We start from the raw sequence: 24430 nt of genomic DNA on the forward strand, positions 1-24430 counted from the left end.
CATTTTGGGATTTCAGCAGATATTTGACCTTTTGCGACTAATCTGGCTATTGAATTGTCTACTGGAGGTAAAGGGAGCCTTGGGAGTGAAGTGAAAAAGCAACTCTATCAGTTTTGTAAGCAAATTCTGCATAGATTGTCTGGATTAGCAAGAATGGCATTGTTTAACGAGTTAATCCAACCATCATGACAACATCAGTGATTTGAAGTGGTCATGGTGTCTGGAGTCTGCATGTACAGAGTCTCGCTGGGAAGCGCTGCACATACAGAGATTAAGCCCTTTACTCCCGAAGGTGTAACTCTACCTCCGGCAACGTTAACTGGTGTGCCATTCATTGGCTGAGAACGGTCTGCTGAATCTAAAGCGCTCAGCCAGTGAATGAATAGCCAGCAGGATTTGCATTATGCTGTGCATAAGCCAGATGTCAAATCCTGCTTCACAGCAGAAAGGGTGCCCAGAAAGAGGGCCAGGGTACTCTTGGCACAAGTTACGCTTTATAATAAGTAATGCTTTATTTATGAGTTTGTCCTATTTTTTTTTTCCTTCATTTTATAAAAAAGTGCAGATTGTAATAGAAATTGTCACTTTATATAAATTAACTTGGTAACACTCAAGCAGACAACCGGTCAATTTAATTCCGGATTTGGTTAGTTCTGCTGAGCTAAACTCAATAGGCAGTAAGTTGCCCAGAGCACCTGCCTTGCAAAGACTTCTCATTGAGCTGCATTGGGGAGTCTGTGATTGGACAGCCACAGAAAGTCTGGGCGGGGTTATAAGGGGAGGGCTTGCAAAGAATGCAGACACGAGAACTGCTGGTTCTGCAAGCTGTTAGACATAGTCCCAATGAAAAATGCATAATTAAATGCATGCATGTTTTCATTGAGGGTACATCTTCTAAACAGTGATTTGTATTTGTTTTGTTTTATTTGGGCAGTGGAGTGCCCCTTTAATGCTGTTTATCATTATTTGTGTTAGTGTACTCACCAGAACTTGGCTGAGATGTGCTTGGAGCTGATCCCACACCAGATGAGGTTGATGGACCTTTAAAAAAAAAAAGCAAAAAGTAAGTTCACACTTGTAATAGTGCAGTATAATGAGCTTCAAAACAACAATGTCATCATTATAATGTAATGATATTCATTTTACCCACTGAGAGTCTGATTTGTAAGCTTTTAAGACAAAGTTGCATGCATTAATGAGGCCAAAACAAAATTCATAATAACAAATCAGATTTAACAGCTGTAAGAGAGAGAGGGAAAAAAGTGGGGGATTAAAGAGAAATCTGTTTGGAGAACATTTCTGTCAAACATGGACACAGTATCCAGGATATGAACGATCTTTTTGGGGGATCGTTCAGCACCCAGCGGGAGAGAAAAATATGGGAGGTCAAGCCAGTATGCCAGTTTAAGGCCTTAAGAGAGACAGTGAATTTATTTCACAATATTACTTTACTAATTAATAATGTTTCTACAAGGGGCGGAGCCTGACTGCTGGAGTGGACGGTCGCATGCTGCCCGAGCTCCGGGCCCAAGACCAGCAAACCAAAGGTTTACCAAGCCAAAACGATCGACAAATCGCTCCACTCACCTACTGGGCACTAGTAAACAGCCCGGAGACACGGTGCATGCGGTAAACCCGCCGACAGACAGCTACTCCACGATGAAGCAACCACGTGGCCTACGGGAGGCCGAGGCGGGGGGAGACGGCCGCTCTCCTTGCACTCCGGTCGACCACGGAGCCCACAATTGCTCCCACCCTCCCCCCTACGGACCGGCGGGGGTCATCCCGGTCCCCCAGAAGGCACAGGCATGCTCACCCCGTCCTAGCCTGAGGGGCCCTGCAGACTCGGATTCCCACACGGCAGAAGCCAAGATGGCCGCCGGACAGGAACCCATCTCACCTCAAACCCCCAAGATACGGGCCACCCAGGGGGATGGTATCGCCAGGGCCTTTGATGAATTCTGGGCCAAATACCAAGAACTAACCCTGCAGAGCGAGGCACAGCATGCTACCGAAGAACTGACCAACAGCAATAGATGGATGGACATGAATCTAGGCCAGGCAGACCCTAAGCAAGCTACAAGGAAGCTGGAGGGAAAGTGGAAACACCACAACAGGTGGAGTGCCACCCAGGGCCTGACCCGGTCTCACCCACCAGTCCAACCGCAGCTTACCTCCACCCACACTCCTTACAGCACCTCCAGACATACACTTAGGGCACAGAGGCCTCTCTCCACACGAGACCATCAGGCCGGTCACCATCACCGTCCACCCAAACACCCACCTGGGGACCTGGGGAATACGCCACGGTGGAACAAACACAAGCGGAAGTCCAAACCAGGAAGGGGCCAAACTACAGCATGGAAAGCGGGGAGGAGAAGGTTGGAAACCCGACGCAAGCCCCTGCGGGTCGGCAACAGCCCACCAGCGGTGAGTCACCAAACTGAACGGAGACCAACACCAGGACTATCCACCCAAACCCCCCCTCCCCGCGCTGTGATCATAACCCCACCTGGGCAAAGTCACCATGGTGGAGACCACCAGACTCCCAGGCACAGCCCAGCCCAGTACCACTACCTAAAAGTGCTGTGGCGCGATGGGGGACCTCCTCATACTCACCAAACCGCCTTAACAGAGGATACCAATCACCAAAAGACCCACCATCCCCACCAGGGACAACAAGCCCACGACATGCTCATCACAAGACAGGGGACTTATGCAACCATGCCATCTGACTACATCCCGGCTGGACACTGGAAGAGCACTGACTGGGGGGACCCCCACCGCCTACTGCTCCGGGCACTAACCCGACGGCTGATGGGGATCGGTTAGACCACACAGGCTGGACATTACGTTACTTAATACAGAGGCAGTACACTAAGCTTAACACAATATGTGCGCCCAATGTTTTGCCTATAACAATTTTTTGCCTATACCTGAGTTACATATTATATATAATTATTAGCGCTAGTGGAATCTTAATTTAAAAATCGTTAAACAAATGTCACTATACCTTTCACTCATACGTAATATGCAATAGAAATGCCTTAATCTATAGTGCTAAATGTATGATCTATGACTATGTCTATACTCGTACCTTACCTTTTCTGTTGAGCAGCATAGAAGAACATTACTATATAAAAAAAAATGTGCAGTACTCTTTCATGCCTAACTAATGTACCTATATGTTAGCAAACTGCTTACCCTAGCTGTTGTGGCATTGTAAGCCTGATGTGATATATCCGTGCACAAATAAAATAAAGAATTTAAAAAAAATAAAAAAAAATAATGTTTCTACAAGCCCTGGATTACTGCAGTGGATTTATTTCAAATGGCAAACATTTGACACTTTCCTGTATCTGGCATGTGTCTAATTGTTTTATTGTCCCCCTAACCAGGGAGTGGAGTGATCAGGGATGCTCTGACCAAACTGATTTTATCTGTTGGATCTCTGTAGAACTGGCTAATTTACTGCAGAGAACATTCTTTAATACCCTGTGTCTTTCAGGTCTCCCCCTCCCCCCTTCCTTGTTTTCTCTCTCAAAGTCGTTAACTATGATTTGTTATTAGGAATTGTGTTTTAGTGGTATAATTTTAACTCTACTTGTTTCCTGTTTTTCAACGGCTAACACAGTACTATTTTAACTATTTTACTCACCAGCTCGCTGCTGCACAGCTGACTCTTCCGAATCCACAGCACCAAGACTCGGGACAGCCTCTGAAAGGAGCCCGTCTTTGAGACGAGTCTGCCACTCATTGAATCCCACAGCGGACTGTGACATCTTCTTTTTCATCGCCGCCTTGCAATCATAGTACCTGTAAAAACCAGCATTAGTTATTAAGTACATAAGAAATTGACAACAAGTTAACAACCTCTTATTAAAAATATGACGGCTTGCATCCATTATCAGGTTAGCCTTCACACTGACTGGGGAGTATAAGATTAAATAATAATCTGGGTAGAATTTTTCAATAACATTCTTTTTAAAAAGTCTAGGTTTTTAAAGACTGACATTAGAAGTTGCATTGAGAACTGATACAAAGAGCATGTTTATTCTACATTAAACCTAGGCAGACATTAATTTACATTTAACCAAAATAAAAGACTTGCGCTGTGAATTTTTATTTATTTATTTTTAAAAACACTCCTTGCACCATAACCACTACAGCATGGTTTGACTACCATCACTGGGGCAGATTTAGGGCACTCCTTGTACAATAACCAGTGTTCTGTTTTGGTAACGGTTCTCTGAGTATTCTTTCAAACACAGTTGCATCATATGCACTGTGTGGCTGAATCTGGAGTTTCAAATCTTAGAAGAGCTTCTGTGTTGTCTTTGAGAGAGAGGGGGGTGGGGAACAAAAACAAAAAAAACACCACAACCACCTCGTCAAATTGCATTAATTTTCCAAGCAAGAAGCTATAGGCTCACAACCGTGATCATCAGTTGAGACTAAGGTTAATATAATTTCTGTGTGTAATGTAGTAAATCCAAAAGTGCATTGACACACCCATCTATATCTAAAGTGATAAAATGTGACATTACAAGAACATGCAACTCCTCCCTACCATTACCGAAGAGGTAAATGTAAAAAAACACAAATGAAAATTAGTGAAGCCACTTCAAAAAGGTCACACAATATGTGCAACCAGTTTTAAATAGTGCAGATATACATAACACACTATATGCAAACATTACAATATTTGCATGTATTATTGTCTGCTGTTAACGTGCTAAGTTAATAAATATTTTTTGGAACAAGTAATATTGTGTGCCTATTTCTTTTTTTTTTTACATTTAAAGGACCACTATAGGCACCCAGACCACTTCAGCTTAATGAAGTGGTCTGGGTGCCAGGTCCATCCAGGATTAACCCTTTCTGTTGTAAACATAGCAGTTTCAGAGAAACTGATATGTTGACCTATGGGTTAATCCAGCCTCTAGTGGCTGTCTCATTGACAGCCGCTAGAGGCGCTTCCGCGCTTATCACTGATTTTCACAGTGAGAAGACTCCATTGAAAATGCTTTCCTGTGGACTGGCTGAATGCGCGTGTGGCTCATACCGCACATGTGCATTCAGCCGATGACGAAGAAAGGAGGAGGAGAGTCTCCAGCGCCGAGGGAGCCCAGTGCTGGAGAAAGAAATACGTTTTAACCCCTTCCTCCCCTTAGAGCCTGGCAGGAGGGGATCCCTGAGGGTGGGGGGGACCTGGAGACCCTATAGTGCCAGGAAAATGAGTATGTTTTCCTGGCACTATAGGGGTCCTTTAAGAGAGTATAATGACTAAAAAGGAATAATGGGGAATTTGCAATAACATTTCTATTCAGCTCTTCATCCAGAAAAGAAACATTGGCATAGTTTTTATAATTCCCCTGCAAATTCAACTAAATTTTTTTATTGGTGATTGACTATAGAAAGAATAAGAATTAGTTACCTGTGCCTCACACAGTTGATGGACCTGCACTCCTCTCCAACAGAGTTTACAGCATCCCTTATCCTGGCCCAGGCAGCCTTCTTCCCCCGATGATCTGGCAGAAAAGAGTATGTCTTTTTCCTGGATGACGGCAGCCACCAGCGTACAGTTTTCATTATTGCTGAAAGGGGGGCCCCGTGATATTCCTCCAAGGGGTGCCTCCTCAGTTGAGGAGTCTGTACTGCTACAGATGAAGGGTCTCTCGGGCAAATCCTCCCCAACAACCTTCCTTCTACCCTCCTCCCTGGGAGCCTCTTCCCTGCCTCTAGAATGCCTACCTTCCCTCCCACCACCCTGCCTGGGCAAACCCTCCACGCCCCTAGTACGCTTACCTTCCCTCGCACCACCCTCCCTGCCCCTAGAACGCCTACTTTCCCTCGCACCACCCTTGCCCCTAGAACGCTTAGCTTCCCTCGCACCACCCTCTCTGCCCCTATAACGCCTACCTTCCCTCGCACCACCATCCCTGCCCCTAGAACTCCTAGCTTCTCTCGCACCACCCTCCCTGGCCCTAGAACGCCTAGCTTCCCTGGCACCACCCTCCCTGCCCCTAGAACATCTACGTTTCCTCCCACCACCCTCCCTGGGCAAATCCCCTAAAACTAGCCCACTACCACCACTCTCCCTGGGGGACCCTACACTGCCCTCCCTACCGGACATCATTTGCTCTCTCTCACCCACTCTCACTTGCTTGTTCACACACAAATTGCTTTCTCTCTACTCACTCTCTCTGCTCACTCTCTCTGCTCACTCTCTCTACTATCTCTCTGCTCACTCTCTCTGCTCACTCTCTTTGCTCACTCTCTACTATCTCTCTGCTCACTCTCTCTGCTCACTCTCTCTGCTCACTCTCTCTGCTCCTAAACTCTCCACAAAGATGGTGTCACATGGGTGGGTTTATATAGTGAGCAGAATGTTGCATGCTGGTAGTACTGCTTGATTGGCTGCACTATCTGTGCAGTGAAAATCAAAATATCATTATATTTATATCAAAATATCATTATTTATATCATAAATACCATTTTGTAAACTGTATAATATATATTACACTAACACTACACTACTAAATATTAGCAATTATTAACTAAACCTAAATAATTATTAACTAAACCTAAACCCCTTCTTTAAACATGTCATGATTACCTTTTATTCCAGAAGTTTGGTCCTTAAAGGGTTAAGATGAAGTGGTCTGGGTGCTGGTGTGGTCCACTAGCAGTGTAAACATTGCGGTTTAAAAAAAAAACACATAAATGCTTATTTTTCCGAACTTCCGAAGTTCCGAAGTGTACGAATTCGCCGAAGTTCTGAAGTGTCCGAAGTTTCCGAAGTTTCCGAAGTTCCGAAGTTGCCGAAGGTCCGAAGTTCCGAAGTTGCCGAAGTTCCGAGGTGTCGAAGTGCCGAAGGTCCGAAGTGCCGAAGGTCCGAAGTTCCGAAGTTGCCGAAGTTCCGAGGTGTCGAAGTGCCGAAGTGCCGGAGTCCGAAATTCGGAATGCCAAACCGAACCGAATTTTTTCGCCATGCACATGTCTAGTGATGGTGATGTAGTGAAAGGAAATCGGATGGCAGATAATGCAGCCAAGTGTGCCGCTGAATCGGGACAACAGGAATATGTGGAGCGTATAGCTGCTCTCATACCGACCCCTCTGTCTCAATGGACTCCAGTTTATACAGCTCAAGAAGAAGAGTGGTTAAAGACTGAAGCTGGAAAATACTTGGAGAATAATTGGTATCAGTTAGAAGATGGAAGGATAGTTATTCCAGCATCGCTAGCTGTAGAAATTGTCCAGAATTATCACAATGGAACACATTCCGGGAGAGATAATATGGAAGAATCTCTTAGGAAGCATTTCTACATACCAAGATTGTCCAACTTGACTCAAGCCATTGTACGAAGATGTGTGTTATTGTCAGGGTACCTGAGGCCTCTACCTCTAAGGGAGGTAGAGATTTGGTGGTTTGCCCGTCCAGGCGAGCTGTTTCCTTCGTTCCTTGCGGTTCATCCAGTCACTTAAACACCGGCCGCGAGGAATCCACGTCCTTTTCTAGCGGGACGCTCAATACGTGACGTCATGACGCTATCACGAGCGACCTGTCACTCAAGTGTCCGATATCCAATCGGTACTTGTCAGAGGCGTGATTACCATCCAGAGCCAGGGTATTTAAGCTTACTTCTCTCTTCAGCTCATTGCCCTGTCGTGGTTCTAGCTTGTCTAGTCACTCAGTGCTCTGGTATTCTAGTTATCTCTATTTGGTTTTGACTCGGCTTGTTGTACTACCCTGCTTCTCTGTTCTCCCTTGACCCGGCTTGTCTCTCGCTTATCTGTCTTCCCGTTCCCTCGACCTCGGCTTGTCTCTGACTATTCTCTATTACTCTCGGTACGTTAGTCCGGCCATTCTAAGGCCCGGTATACGTACCTTTCCACTCTTTGTACTCTGCGTGTTGGATCCCTGTCCCGATCCTGACATTACGACAGGGCCAATGGATCCTGCAGGTACAAACAGTCAGCTTGGTTCTTCTGATCCCAGGTTTGACGCCATGGAGCATAGGATGGATCAGATGGCTCTAGCACTACAGGCACTTTTGTCTCGTGCTAGTAACCCACCTGAGGAGACACGTACTCCTTCTATTTCTCCTGCAGTCTCAGGTCTAGAGGTAGCCACTGTAGGTGCTTCTTCCCGTATTACCCCACCAGTACGTTATGGCGGGTCACCGGAGAAGTGCCGTGGTTTTCTGAACCAGATTAGCATCCATTTCGAATTACAACCCCGCTCTTATCCTACAGATAGAGCGAAGGTTGGATTTGTTATTACTTTACTCATTGAGAAAGCTCTGAGATGGGCCAATCCTTTATGGGAGAATGATAATCCACTAGTCTATAATTATAATGCCTTTGTAGCTGCGTTTAGAAGAACTTTTGACCCTCCTGGTAGAAAGGTCAATGCAGCTAGATTACTGTTGCGCCTTAGACAGGACAATCGAACACTTGTGGACTATGCACTAGAGTTCAGGTCCTTGGCGGCAGAAGTTAAGTGGAACGAACAGGCTTATATAGATGTGTTTCTGAATGGGTTATCAGATGTAATTCTTGACGAGGTCGCTACTAGAGAACTCCCTGAGAATTTGGAGGATTTAATTTCTTTTATATCTCGTATTGATGAACGCATAAGAGAGAGGCAGAACACTCGAGATAGGACCCGTAGACCCTCCTTTAAACTAGCGCCTACCTTTCAAAATTCTGAGTTCGAGGACTTACGTATTTCTGAACCTATGCAGATAGGCAGTACTCATCTCACAGAGAGAGAGAGACAGTACAGAAGAAGGGAGGGTTTATGTATGTATTGTGGAGTCAGAGGACATTTACGCCTAAATTGTCCTAATCGTTCGGGAAACGCTCGCACCTAAGTTTCTCTAGAGGACAGGCCTTGGGTGTTTCTACTTTGTCCTCTATTCACAACTACAAAGAGTTCAGGCTTCTGTTACCCGTTTCTTTGAGGTGGGAGAAGGGAGTAGTAAAGACTATGGCACTAATCGATTCTGGAGCTGCTGAGAGCTTTATAGATCAGGGTTTTGTTGCCAAGCATGCTATCCCATCCCAGTTAAAAGAGACACCACTGGCTGTTGAGGCCATCGATGGTAGACCGTTACTTGAGCCTGTTATTTTCCATGAGACCATACCGATTAACTTAACTGTTGGCATCCTACATAAAGAGGATATATCCTTAATGCTCATTTCTTCTCCGTCTATTCCCATAGTCCTGGGGTACTCCTGGTTGAGGAGACACAACCCTATTATTAATTGGGAGTCAGGGGAGATAGTTTCGTGGGGAAAGAATTGTCAAGAAAAATGCTTGCGGAAGGTCTTACCTCTCGGATTAACTAACACATCGACTACCTTTGACAATCCTACAGAGACACAAGTTCCGCCTCAGTATCTAGATTTAAAGGCAGTATTTGACAAAAAGAAAGCCGATACCTTACCCCCACACAGGTCCTTTGATTGCAAAATTAACCTACTCCCTGGTACCATGCCTCCCAGAGGTCATGTATACCCATTATCTACGAAAGAGAACTCAGTTCTAGAGGAGTATATTCACGAGAATTTAGACAAGGGATTCATCAGGAGGTCCTCCTCCCCTGCCGGGGCTGGATTTTTTTTTGTTAAAAAGAAAGATGGTTCTTTGAGACCTTGTATTGATTATCGAGGCTTGAATAAGATAACCATTAAAAATGCCTACCCGATTCCCTTGATCACCGAACTCTTCGATCGTTTGAAGGGCTCTACAATTTTCACCAAGTTAGACCTCAGAGGGGCATATAACTTGGTGAGAATCCAGCAGGGACATGAGTGGATGACGGCATTCAATACTCGCTATGGTCACTATGAATATACGGTTATGCCTTTTGGGTTATGCAATGCACCAGCGGTATTCCAAGATCTGATAAATGAGGTTCTTAGGGAATTTCAGCAAGAGTGCGTCATTGTATACCTAGATGATATACTTATACATTCTAGTGAGATTGAGACTCATCACAAGCAAGTCAGGAGGGTTTTGCACAAGCTTCTTCAGCATGGTTTGTACTGCAAGTTGGAGAAATGTAGCTTTGATCAAACCCAGGTAACCTTTCTCGGCTATGTGATCTCTGGGGAGGGATTTAAGATGGATCCGGATAAACTCCAGTCCATTCTAGAGTGGCCTTTACCCAAAGGTCTTAAAGCCGTACAGAGATTTATTGGTTTTTCCAATTATTATAGGCGCTTTATTAAGGGCTATTCTTCAATTATCGCACCTATCACTAATATGACCAAACAGGGGGCTGATACTAAGAATTGGACTACTGAAGCTCTTCTTGCGTTCAAAACTCTCAAGGAGCTTTTCGCTTCCGCTCCAATTTTAGTTCACCCCGACACTTCCCTGCCTTTTCTGCTTGAGGTAGACGCATCAGAGACTGGTTTAGGTGCTGTCCTATCTCAAAGGTTGGGTGTTGATAAACCATTACATCCATGTGGATTTTTCTCTAAAAAATTGTCCGGTACTGAGAGCAGATATGACATTGGTGACAGAGAATTACTAGCGGTTATCAAAGCTTTGAAAGAGTGGAGACATTTATTGGAAGGTACTTTACATCCTGTTACCATTCTAACAGACCACAAAAATTTGTCTTATATCGGAGAGGCCAAGCGTTTGTCCTCCAGGCAGGCTCGTTGGTCATTGTTTCTTACCCATTTCAATTACGTTCTGACTTACAGACCTGGCTCAAAGAATTCTAAAGCCGATGCACTATCTCGCCAATTTGAGCCTTCTGCTTCAGTTGAACCACTTGTGTCCTCCATTGTACCCAAATGCAATATTATTGCTAATACCAGTCTTAAAATTCATTCTCCGCTACTTGACCAGATCTTGAAGTCACAACATCTAGCTCCCGGAAACACTCCTGAGGGAAGAAACTTTGTTCCCCCTGAACTTCAACTGGAGCTCTTACAATGTTTTCACGAAAGTAAGATAGCTGGTCATCCTGGTATTCGCAAGACATACTCTCTGATATCCAAGGATTTCTGGTGGCCTTCACTTCGAAAAGATATTGAGGAGTTCGTCGCAGCTTGTGAGACTTGTGCCAAGACTAAACTACCTCATGCTTCTCCATGTGGCCTGTTACACCCCTTGGACGTTCCTGAGAGACCTTGGTCCTGTTTGTCCATAGACTTTATCGTTGATTTACCTGCTTCCAAGAGACAAACTGTTATTCTCACGGTGGTGGATAGATTTACTAAGATGGCTCATTTCGTACCATTACCTAAACTTCCGACTTCTCCTGAATTGGCGGAGATTTTTGCGAGAGAGGTTTTTCGCCTACATGGGATTCCTTCGGAGATTGTTTCTGATAGAGGTTCTCAATTTGTCTCACGTTTCTGGAGATCCTTTTGTTCTCAAATGGGTATCAAATTGAACTTCTCCTCTGCCTATCACCCTCAGTCTAACGGAGCTGCTGAACGTACTAATCAAAAGATCGAACAGTATCTACGTTGCTTTGTTTCCGAACACCAGGACGATTGGGTCGGTCTGATTCCTTGGGCGGAGTTCGCACACAATAACCTTGTTTGTGATTCAACTCGCTCTAGCCCTTTCTTCATGAACTATGGCTTTCATCCTTCGATTTTTCCTTCGGTTTCCTCTTCTCAGGGGATACCGTCGGTTGATGATCATGTCGCCAACCTGAAGAGATTATGGGATCAGACTCGGCAAATTCTATTACATAGTTCTTCGTTGTTCAAGAAACACGCTGACAAGCATAGAAGAGCGGCTCCTGTTTTTGTTCCTGGGGATAGGGTATGGTTGAGTACTAAGAATATTCGCCTAAAAGTCCCATCTATGAAATTTGCTCCTCGCTACATAGGTCCTTACAGGATTCTCACTCGTATCAACCCGGTTGCGTATCGCCTTGCTCTGCCACCTGCCTTACGCATTCCTAACTCTTTTCATGTCTCCTTGTTGAAACCTCTTATTTGCAACAAATTCTCCTCTAAGGTTTCCTCCCCTCGTCCTGTTCAGGTGGAGGGTCGGGAGGAGTACGAGGTCAGCTCCATCATTGATTCCAGAATTTCAAGGGGAAAATTGCAATATCTGGTCAACTGGAGGGGATATGGTCCTGAGGAGAGGAGTTGGGTACCTCAGGAGGACGTTCATGCGTCTCGCCTTCGCAGAGCATTTCACCTCCGCTTCCCATCTCGCCCCGGTTCCTTCCGCCCGGTGGGCGTATCTGAGAGGGGGGGTACTGTCAGGGTACCTGAGGCCTCTACCTCTAAGGGAGGTAGAGATTTGGTGGTTTGCCCGTCCAGGCGAGCTGTTTCCTTCGTTCCTCGCGGTTCATCCAGTCACTTAAACACCGGCCGCGAGGAATCCACGTCCTTTTCTAGCGGGACGCTCAATACGTGACGTCATGACGCTATCACGAGCGACCTGTCACTCAAGTGTCCGATATCCAATCGGTACTTGTCAGAGGCGTGATTACCATCCAGAGCCAGGGTATTTAAGCTTACTTCTCTCTTCAGCTCATTGCCCTGTCGTGGTTCTAGCTTGTCTAGTCACTCAGTGCTCTGGTATTCTAGTTATCTCTATTTGGTTTTGACTCGGCTTGTTGTACTACCCTGCTTCTCTGTTCTCCCTTGACCCGGCTTGTCTCTCGCTTATCTGTCTTCCCGTTCCCTCGACCTCGGCTTGTCTCTGACTATTCTCTATTACTCTCGGTACGTTAGTCCGGCCATTCTAAGGCCCGGTATACGTACCTTTCCACTCTTTGTACTCTGCGTGTTGGATCCCTGTCCCGATCCTGACAGTTATGTGCTAAAAACAATGCGAAGCAAGGTCCAGTGAGACCACCAGGAGTCCAGTATATGGGAGGGCTCCCTATGTCCGATCTTCAAATAGACTATACGGTAATGCCTAAATCCGGCGGACATCGTTACCTACTAGTAGTTGTGTGTACCTACTCAGGATGGGTAGAAGCATGTCCCACTCGTACAGAGAAAGCAGGAGAAGTTGTGCGATTTCTGTTGCAGGAAATAATACCCTGATATGGACTACCATGTTCTATAGGATCGGATATTGGTCCAGCCTTTGTTCACCAGTGCCTACAACAACTGACTCATATGCTCAGTATTAAGTGGAAACTTCATACGGCATATAGGCCTCAGAGTTCTGGGAAAGTGGAAAGGATGAACAGAACTATTAAGAACCAATTGGCAAAGATGTGTCAAGAAACTCAACTTAAGTGGAATGTTCTTTTGCCAATAGCTCTGTTGCGCATTCGTAGTACACCTACCAGAAGGATGGGTCTCTCACCTTTTGAAATTATGTATGGGCGTCCACCTCCCGTACTTAGTAACTTAAGGGGGGGTTTGAGTCAGTTGGGAGAAGGAATTACCCAGCAGCAGGTTGTAGAGTTGGGTAAAACTATGGAGGAGGTACAGAAATGGGTACAAGATAGGTTACCTGTGAATATTTATCCACCTGTCCATTCTTATTATTCAGGAGACCAAGTTTGGAAAAAGGAATTGAACAGTGTACCATTGGGGCCAAAGTGGAGAGGTCCTTATGTTGTTCTTTTGTCTACCCCAACAGCTATAAAGGTGGCCGAAGTGACTCCGTGGATTCATCACTCCAGGGTTAAACCAGCAGCAGTAGATTCTTGGCAAGTTACACCAGATCCTGAGAATCCCTGCAAGATCCGGTTGAAGCGTGCAATTCAGTCGGAGTGACAAGGAGATATTGGGACTTCTAGAGTAATCATAGAGATCAGCAAGTAGGTGTTTTGACGGCCATATTAAAGCCTGACCACTTGCCTACGTTACATAGTCAGAGTGTCTTGAAGGGATCTCTGTGAAGGAAAGTGAGGATCAGGAGGACTCCATTCCCTGCATCCCTCACACCCTGGAAGCTGAGGTGCCATCGCACGGTCGAAGAGTCAGGACAAAGATGTCAGGAGTGATGTGTTTGATAATGTGTATTGCATGTGAGGTTTGCATTAAGACTACGAAAACAGGCAATCATATTTCCCAGACCCTTATTTGGCATTCACAATATGAGTGTAAAGGACATGTATTTAAGTGTAGATACTTAGGTATAGATTACAGTGTATGCCATTTAGAAGCAGGAGAACCTAAGTGTTTTAGCCCAGAGTATCAACCCCGTACAATTTGGTTGACTATTCGGAATGGAGACTGGCAAGGGACCCTGATAAATAAGACCATACTAGAAACCATACATTCTTCAGGTGTTCTGCTATTTGATGCATGTAAGGCGATATCAGGTGGTAGAAAACCATGGAATGTATGTGGGGATCTTAAATGGGAAAGAACGTATGGGTCTAATGATAAGTATATTTGCCCCAGTAGTAAGAACAAATATATGGATCCAAAGTGCCCAAATAAGGATTATAATTATTGTCCATATTGGTCCTGTGTGGGGTGGGCAACCTGGGGACAAACAGTAGATAAGGATATGATTGTTACTAAGTTGTAAGTCTATGGAGTGTAACCCAGTCCATATACTTATCAATGACCCAGAACTATTTATAGATAGGTTTGGGAACTTATTTGGGTTCCAGATATATGGAACAGGTTTGGATCCTGGGACAGTATTATTTATAGGGATAGAGACCGATACTGTGGCAACCCAGACTCATCAGGTTTTCCATTCCTTCTATGAAGAGATGAGTGTCGAAAATAAGATCCCCCATAATGCAAAGAACTTGTTTATTGATTTAGCCGAAAGTATTGCTGGTAGTCTAAATGTAACCAACTGCTATGTGTGTGGAGGTACTAATATGGGAGACCAATGGCCATGGGAAGCAAAGGAGGTAATGTATTCCGGTTCTGAGACAGTTGAACAGTTAATATCTTCTAAAACTGATTATCAAATGAGTGTTAGAGGTAAATCTGAGTGGCGATTAAAGACCTCCATTATAGGTTATGTTTGCATAGCAAGGAAAGGAATAATGTTTAATGCACCTGTAGGAGAATTGACTTATCTAGGGCAAAAAGCTTATAATGATAGTACAAAAGATACAACTTGGTGGTCAGCTTCAAATGTCTCAGAACCACCTAATCCGTTTGCAAGTTATACCAGTTTAAAGGATGTGTGGTTTGACCTATCTGCTACATCTAGTTGGAAAGCCCCAGCAAATTTGTACTGGATCTGTGGTAAGAAAGACTATTCAGAGTTACCACAGGACTGGGAAGGGGCATTTGTATTAGGTATGCTCAAACCATCCTTCTTCTTGTTGCCAATTGAAACAGGAGAGACTTTGGGAGTTAAGGTATATGATGTGAATCATAGAAAGAAAAGGGGACCCCTAGAAATAGGTACCTGGGAAGATAATGAGTGGCCTCCCCAGCGTATTATAGATTATTATGGGCCAGCTACGTGGGCAGAGGATGGTACTTTTGGATACAGAACCCCAATATATATGCTCAACCGTATTATAAGGTTACAGGCAGTGGTTGAGATAATTACCAATGAGATATCGCAAGCGCTCAATCTCCTAGCGAAACATAATACTAGGATGAGGACAGCCGTCTACCAGAATAGATTAGCCTTGGATTACCTATTGGCAGTAGAGGGAGGTGTATGTGGGAAGTTTAACCTAAGCAATTGTTGCCTTCAAATAGATGATGAAGGGCAAGCACATGTGCCTACACAAGTATGGAAAGGGTATAATCCGAGTAGATGGTTTGGTAACTGGTATGAGCAGCTTGGAGGACTCAAGGCATTGGTATGGGGAGACATGCTAATCTTGATGCTGTGCCTTCTCCTGCCATGTCTGATTCCTTTGGTAGTTAGGTCTGTGTAGAGCATTATAGAGAACATAGCAGAGAGAAAGGCTGCTGCACAGATAATGGCTGTTTATAGGTAAGAGGCTCTAAATCAAAGAGAACTAGTACAGGAAGAGGAATGCTGAGGGATTTGTATCTCTAGAGATTCGCAAAGTCTAGTCTGGTTTATGGCAACTTGAGGTGTAAGCAAACTATGATTAAGTGATGCATCTGGAATTATGAAATAACAGAAGCATCAATGGGGGGAATGTGATGGAATTCCAGTAAAATAAAAGTTTAGCAGGCTAAGATTGCCACAAGGCATATGTAGGTACATGTGTTTGTAGTATCAGTTAGTTAGTTACACGTAGCTAAGATACTGTCATCACTGTACTGAGCATGTGCAGGAATGTAGGAACTGGAATTACGCGTCCCTCTCCTTTGTTTCAGATGAGCCACGTGGTTAGACCGGATGGATGAGTTTAGACTCTATTCATTGAATAGGTTAAGGGTATGTGTGGGCGTAGTTAATTATGGGAGGAGCTACAGTGCTATATAAGGAATGTACTCTATGTATTCAGTGCTCAGATCTTGGCTGTTTTTGGTGACATTAGTCCCTCTGAGTCCCGGTCGGTGAATCGAATAAAGATCTCTTCCTTCCTGAAGAAACCTGTGTCCATCTCTCTGTGCTTGGCCTCCGTCAGTTTCTCCGGTATCAGCTCTGTATAATAATACTGAGTATCTATACGCTGATAATAAACATGTCGCTCTGTATAATAATACTGAGTATCTATACGCTGATAATAAACATGTCGCTCTGTATAATAATACCGAGTATCTATACCCTGATAATAAACATGTCGCTCTGTATAATAATACCGAGTATCTATACGCTGATAATAAACATGTCGCTCTGTATAATAATACCGAGTATCTATACGCTGATAATAAACATGTCGCTCTGTATAATAATACTGAGTATCTATACGCTGATAATAAACATGTCGCTCTGTATAATAATACTGAGTATCTATACACTGATAATAAACATGTCGCTCTGTAAAATAATACTGAGTATCTATACGCTGATAATAATCATGTCGCTCTGTATAATAATACCGAGTGTGATCAAAGGAAGGTGAGGAAATTGACCTCACAAGAAGCTAAATCTGGATTGGAGGATGTGACGAAGTGCCCTTCGCCCCTTGGTCCTGGAGAGGCCTGCTTGCCAACCTCCTCCCCTGTGACTATGACTCTTTGATGTATTTGGCTTCAAAGCCCCTATTCTACGTTCAGACAGACTATGTATGTAGGTTGCTTTATTTCTCTTATGTTTTAGTCACCCTGTACCCATTATAGATACAGGGTGTGTGTAATGTAATTGTTTATAGTGTGTGTGTGTGTGTGTGTACTGTGAAATGTATTGCCTGCTCTCCTGTACTGCTGAGGTTTGCTACCAATTAGGTGGGTTTGGCTATGGAGCTTGTCTAGTGCCCTCTGTTGGTAGCAACAGCAATATGCACTACCTGAATAGCATAGAATTTGCATATTCGGGTAGATTTGCATATTGCTAATTCTGCAGGCACGTGATATATATTCTGTTAATTATTGTCTCCCCCACCCCTTTAAAAATATGCCATTGTGTTATAATAAGTCACTGTATGTTGCCTGCTATGATTTGGCTGTTTGTATTTGTAGCGGATGGCATGGGACTGTCCGCCTGGATTATATTGTAGCAGACTGTTCGTGTATTTAAACTACTGTATATTGAAAATGGTATGTATATTTGTGTGTTGGTTCGGTAGTTTCATTCATAGTTCATACGAATGGAAACTACCGACTCCATAGACCACCTCAGAGAGAAGTGTGCACCTTGTTAAACCTTTCTCACTTCTCTAACTGCAGTTAATTGATGTTATATTGCCGCATCTTACGCACAAACTCTCAGCGGTGTTTGGTCGTCGAGTGTCTGGAACTAAAATCGAACACTCAACTGTCCGAACACCGCTGAGACCTCCAGAGCTCCAGAACTCACGAACGGAGAGGCCAATTAACTCCTCGTTCGGTGAGTTCAATCTACTGAACCAAGGGATTCGGGCGAACAATGTATTATCTATGGATGGCAGGGATTTATAACTGTTTTACCTCCCGAACGTAGACCGACCGCAAGGCCAAAACACATGGATCTCTTTTCGGCTACATAGCCGTGTGCGGTTGGTCAATTTGTTTATTCCCCATAACACCCGAACCCCTGGTCTGATCGGGGTGAATTTTGAGTATGTTGGTCACCCAGATCAGAGCTACCGGGGGTGCCACTTAAGTCCATGTACCCCAAAGTTTTGGGGTACATCCAAGAAACATGGAAAAAGGTGCCAGCATTAAGTGGATTAAGTGTCACTCTGAGGGGAGGGAAAGTAGGGGAGGGAACCTCTGTATTATTGGTAACTGTCATAATTACTGGAAATCCCTCCCTTGCATGGGAGAATCCTTTATAAGGAACTGCTTTGAATAAAAGTTTAGTTCTGCTCCTGATGCTGTGTGTCGTCCAGTCATTGGGATTGCGATTGGGGATATTGTTGGAGTCTTTCTGCCTGCTGGAATTATTACTCTGTGGATTTATTATACTTGTTCCTGAGCCTTACTAGGATCTAAAGTGGAGATAGGCTGTGTAATACCAGCTCTCCGCTACATTGGTTGGCAGCGCTGGGATCCAGACTCACAAGGGAACAAGGACTAATGGACTACGGATGGAGAGTGATTATGCTAAGCTGAAAAGATCCACGCTAAAAGACCTACTAGAAGCAAAAGGTATTGCAGCAAGCAACAAAAGGAAGGCAACCCTCATTGCAGAGGTGATGACAGAATATCAAAACGAGGACAGGGCAATCCCTGAACAGCAGAGTTCAGCAGATGGATCTGAACAAGAAGAGTTTTAAAGGCAGCTGCGGTTTTATGGAGAGAATTCAACGGCGGATATTATATCCAGGACAATGACCGAGGTGCAGGAGTTTATACTACGCCAAAGTAGTAAGGAATACAACCACAACTCCCATCACACAGGGTAAGACAAAAATACCCTACCAAGCATTTAAAACATATGTAGAGGCAGAGGAGGACATAGATGCATTTCTCCAAGATTTTGAGAGACTGTGTGCACTGCATAATATTAGTCCAGAAGAGTGGGTACATATTTTGGCAGGTAAGCTCACTGGGAAGGCCGCTGAGGCGTACAGAACTGTACCAGATGAGGAAATTTGGGACTACCACAGGGTAAGGCACCTGGACATGGACAAAGTTCTCCTCTACCCAGGTGTAGTAAGTAACCATTTATTGTGGGTGGGCTGTATTACTGATTGTGTTTTGTGGGTGGGCTGCTGGACTAACAAGGGCACTGACCAGCAGGAGGTCAGATACCCTGTTAGTCTGTTTGGTAAAGGGGAGAAATGTGACGAGACCAATCTCGCCACTGTGCATTGGAGGAGCCTGGTTGCCCGCCTGCTGCCTTTAGACTATGGCCCCATGTTGAAACGCTTGATTTTCCCATGCGAAGACACGAAAGCGGGGTCATTCGGAGCTGGCCCTGTTTGAGCGGTGATACCCCAGATAGCTATGCCATGGAGCCCATTCGTATAATGAAAGACTATGGGAAAGACTTTGGCTCCATGGCAATTGAACTGTATGTACGTGCTCTGAGCACCATTCAGTAATAATGTGCGCTCAGATCTGAGCTATCTGGGGATATGCTGAATGTACCTGTTTTGTGCAATGGCTGCACAGTTATATATTTTTAAGTGTTTTATTGTCTTTTGCTGTCATGTGTTCAAGGGAGTTTTGCCTCTGTCCTGGGAGATAATTGGATTACTTCCCAATTATCTCCAGGATAGAAGACTCTGGGGAACTGGTTTTGGGCAGAAAAGCCATGCTTCATTTGGTCACAAAGGACTTCGATCTATCTTTTGAACCAATGGACCAATTTGGATGATTTTTACATATGTTTGTATTTGGAATATGCTGATTCTGGAAATGTGAATGTGATGCATACTTTTCAAGTTATGAATAATGTGGAAAAACTGTATTTCTCTGCCGGTGATAATTACATTACCCATTGTGTAAGGTAATTGTATCACAGGCAGAGGGGATGATTTTGTGTGGGAGTGTCTGAGTGTATTGTATGTGTTTATTGGTTGCTTTCCAAAACCCTGTGGGTGGTACTAATGTGTATATAAGAACAATAAACCCACAGCTCTGACTGTTCACTGCTTGACCCACAACACCGAGCTTTGTCTCGTTCTTGGGGGGATTTACTGTATGCTGTTAGAGACTGATTGCCAGGAGTGTAAGCCGCTTGGGTGCTTTTCCTGTTCAGCTGGTATCAGCTATTCGTGAGGTTCCAGTTCGGGAATTTGGAGTGCTACTTAGTATCCTGTTCGGGAGTTTGGGGTTCTGCAGTAGCTGTGCCTGTGTCTCTGGAAGGGGAAAATCTACTAAACAGCGGTTTAACCCTTTTATGCTGAGGGTGCCGTTACAATTAATTCCTAAATATAAATGAAGAAGAAAACAGACAATGAAAAGTTATTGAACAGTTATGAGTATTAATACCAAAGGAGTATTTATAAATGTGTAACACATAAAGTAAAATTATGAAATGATAGTATTATGAAAAGAACTATTATATTATGACCTATACATAAGATAAGATGAGAAGTATCAGAGGTAGATAGAATATGAAGTTGATAAAATAAGTATCATGGTTACTTATTACTACAAATATTGAGTGCAATAGGATTTCATAGATTCACAAGAATGAGTAATTTGTTTATATCGAGGTGAAGTAAAACAAACAATGGTAGCAAAAGGAAGAAAACTAAGGAAGGATAATTTATATATATATTGATTAATGTGAAGAAATCCCCTAATCCCTATGTTATTCACTTATTGCATTCCCTTTTTTTACCTCTATTATCTGCCTATTGCATTCGGTAGATGGAACTACCGAACCAAGACCACCCCTCTGGCTAATTTAACATCAAAGTTTGGGTGAAATTGCTACTGTAATGGATCACCTGGCACCCCGACTGGGTACCTCCGTTGAAGGATGCTCCTAGCGCTTCCTGAGGACTCCAAGCACTGCAGCAGACATCACAACCATTAGAATGAATGCTCTCAAGCATATGAATGCTGTAAGCAGCTGAACAGGAAAAGCATACAATCAGCTTACATTCCTGGCAATCAGCATACAATCCAATTCCATCAATAACGAGACGACACTTCGTTTTCAGGTCAAGCAGAACTAACTGAGCTGTGGGTTTATTGTTCTTATATACACATTAGTACCGCCCACAGGGTTTTGGAAAACAACCAATAAACACGTACAACACACTCAGACACTCCCACACAAAATCCTCCCCTCTGCCTGTGATACAATTACCTTACACAATGGGTAATATAATTATCACAGACAGAGAAATACAGTTTCATAAAACACATCACAGGGACCCCAAAACATGCAATAACCCCATAATATATCCCCATAAATATATCCTTGGAACCGGGGGATCTGGGTGAACCACATATCCAAAATTCACCCAGATCCGTTCAGTACTTTGGAAGATACAGCTTAATGCAGATTCCACAGAACATATGCAGGCTATATGAAAAAACAATTACTGTATAATGTGTCCCCTGTTGTATAGTCCAAAACCACCGCACGATGTCTCTATGCACCAAATACTGGCGAGATGGCACCGTGTTGAAAAGTCCAAACAGTGTCTGTGAGTTAAAATGGCCGCCATCCATTGTTCTCACCATGTGCTTCATCCATTGTTCTCACAATGTGCCTCTTATACATGAAATGGTGGCCACCCAGTAACTCCACAGTATGTCCCAGATGGTTCTTAAAGGGCCAGCAGCAGCACAACACAAATCCATTATGCCCAAATCATGTATTTAAAGGGAAATACATCCCAGGGGCCATAGTCACATGGCAGGAGGCTGGCAATCAGTGTTATCCAATGCCCAGTGGCGAGGTCAGTTTCGCCATAGCTAGCCCTGTCTCTGCGGCCAGCGTTCATTAGTCGAACGCCACGTGGCAGAGAAAACCATGGCCATCTTTGTTCATGCGAACAAAGGCAGCGGGACCTGGTCGTCGAGTGCATGGAACTGAAAACGGGCACTCGACTTCCCGAACACCGGTCCCAAACAGAAGAGCACTATTCGGTACTTTGGTGCATTCGACAGAGGGGCACGAACGCTGCTAGGAGCCAGAGGGATCCATTCGGTATTTTTATTCGTTTTTATGTTTTTTCGGTCACAAGAGACTTCCATAAATTTTGCAAACCCCTGAACCGATCTGGGGTTGGTCAGCCAGATCAGGGCTATCAGGGACACATAATTTATGGGGATACCCCCAGTTTAAAGGGGTGTTCTGGATGTTGGGGAAAAAGGTGATTTTTCAGCCCGGAGATAATTAAGTTATTATTTTATCAGACTGAATTATCTCCTGGGCTAGGGGAGGGAATTGTAGGTGTGTGTTAACGTTTTACGGCCTGTCATTGGTTATTGTTTGTCCCTCCCTGAGACTGTCCCCTTGCATGGGGACTTGCATAAAAGCTGTGGGTACCCATTAAGGGACAGTTCATTTTGTACCCTTCTTCTTGACTTCGGCTGATGTTTGGGGATTTGTGTGTTTCACTAAGGGAATCGTCTTGTGGAACTGGGGGAATTACTATTGAATTTGTCTACCTGATCTACCGAACAGAGAGCTATAATCACTAGGCTCTGGCGGTTCGGGAGGAAACTACAAAATAAGGTTTAAATACACTTGGTTTCCTTACAATTAATATTAAGTACTTATATACATTAAGAATGCCTTGGATATAAGAGTCCAGAGATCCAAGAGGAATTGAATTGAAGTTGAGTTAAGATTATAGTACACAATTATATTTGACCTAAGTCTATAAAGGTGTGGACTAAGGAGAATAGGTTTCTGGATATGGCGATATCCACTGAATACGTTGTTTTAAGATTTCCCTGAGTTTGTTAGACACAGACTAGGAATAAGAGTTTCTGGGCAGTATGACCACAAGTTTTGTTTATTTTATTTTATTTTAGTCAGTTGAAGTGTACTAAGGAATACGGATTGGTCAGAACAAATGTTAAGGTAACATTAGGGCAATCCTACTTTTTTTTTTTTTTTTTTTTTTATATTTGTAATTTTTATTATTTTCATAATTATCACAAATAACAATCGTGAGTTTAGTAAATGCAAACAATACAAACAGAGATATTTTGAAAGTATAATACGGAGTTAAGCAATGCTGTACATTATGTTTAGTGAATTCTCTAAATAACGGTTGGTCAGCTTAGTTTATAGAAAGTTACAAGTTAAGTATCAATAGTTGATGTAATATATTAAGTACTGTAATATGTAAAACATTGGAGCAGTTGTACAGTTTGATAAGATGCCTGTTAGTACTTGAGAGGTATCGGAGGTAAGTTCCCTCAACTCGTCTTACAACAAATTTTCAAAATATATGCAATCTATAGTCATGTCTTTCAGTCCTGTGTCGCCTCTGTAAAGAGGACTGTTGTCAATGTCAATCGTTTAGGTTCGTAGTTGTCCGTGTTTGGATTATGTTGCGCCCCCAGCAGCCCGCAGACAGTACCCGAGACCCTCCACCCCCAGTTATCTCCCTCTTGCCGTGAAATTAGTGTAACTATTTGTTTAGTGTGATTCCAATCCTGTGAAGGTGTTCCATGGAGCCCATACCTTGGTAAATTTCGTATAGTTCCCTACTCTGGCATGTGTTATTCCCTCCAGTTGTTTTGTGTCCTCCACTCTCTGAATCCACTCCCTAAGCGGGGGGGGATGGAGTTGTTTCCAGTATTTGGGAATTAGTTGTGTGGCGGCCATGATTAGATGGCGGAAAAGGGCAGTTTGAATTTTTGAAAATCCCTGAGGAGGCATAAGAAAGAGATATTGATCTGGGGCTAGTGCAAATTTGGTCTGAAAAATGCTTTGTGTTATAGTATGTATTCTGTTCCAGAATTTTGCTACTTGCGAGCAGTGCCACCAGATGTGAGCATGATTTGCTCCTGTTTGGTGGCATCTCCAGCACTGATCTGGAGACGTGGTGTGTATCATGTGGATCTTTGCCGGTGTATAGTGCCACCTAGTTAATCCTTTATAATTGCTCTCTTGTGCTGATAAGGAAATAGTGGAGATATGTGCTGATTTGAGTATGTGGTGCCATTGTGGACGTGTGAAGTTGACTTTCAGTTCATCTGACCATTTAACTGTATACCCTGGAAGTTCGGTCTCTTGAGAGTCTCTAAGCAGTGTATACATTGTAGATAAGAGTTTCCTAGAAAGCGGGTGAGAGGAGCACAGTTGTTCTAGTTTTGTCAGTGGCCTGTCCCCCAAGGGTAATAGGTTGTGGGTCTTGATGAAGTGTTTCAGTTGATGGTAGTGTAAATGTTGAGTTACCGTCGGGTTGTCGGTTGGTAAAATTTGGAGCAAAGTCTTGATTTTGCCATTCTGAACAACATCACGTAGTTGTAGTGACTTGTTGGTGTGGTAAAGTTCGAAAGCTTTGCCCGAGTCCCCTTGTTGGAAGTGGGGATTGTGTGTAATGGGATATAGCGG

This window comes from Pelobates fuscus, chromosome 7, assembly GCF_036172605.1.
Source record: "Pelobates fuscus isolate aPelFus1 chromosome 7, aPelFus1.pri, whole genome shotgun sequence".
NCBI lineage: Eukaryota > Metazoa > Chordata > Amphibia > Anura > Pelobatidae > Pelobates > Pelobates fuscus.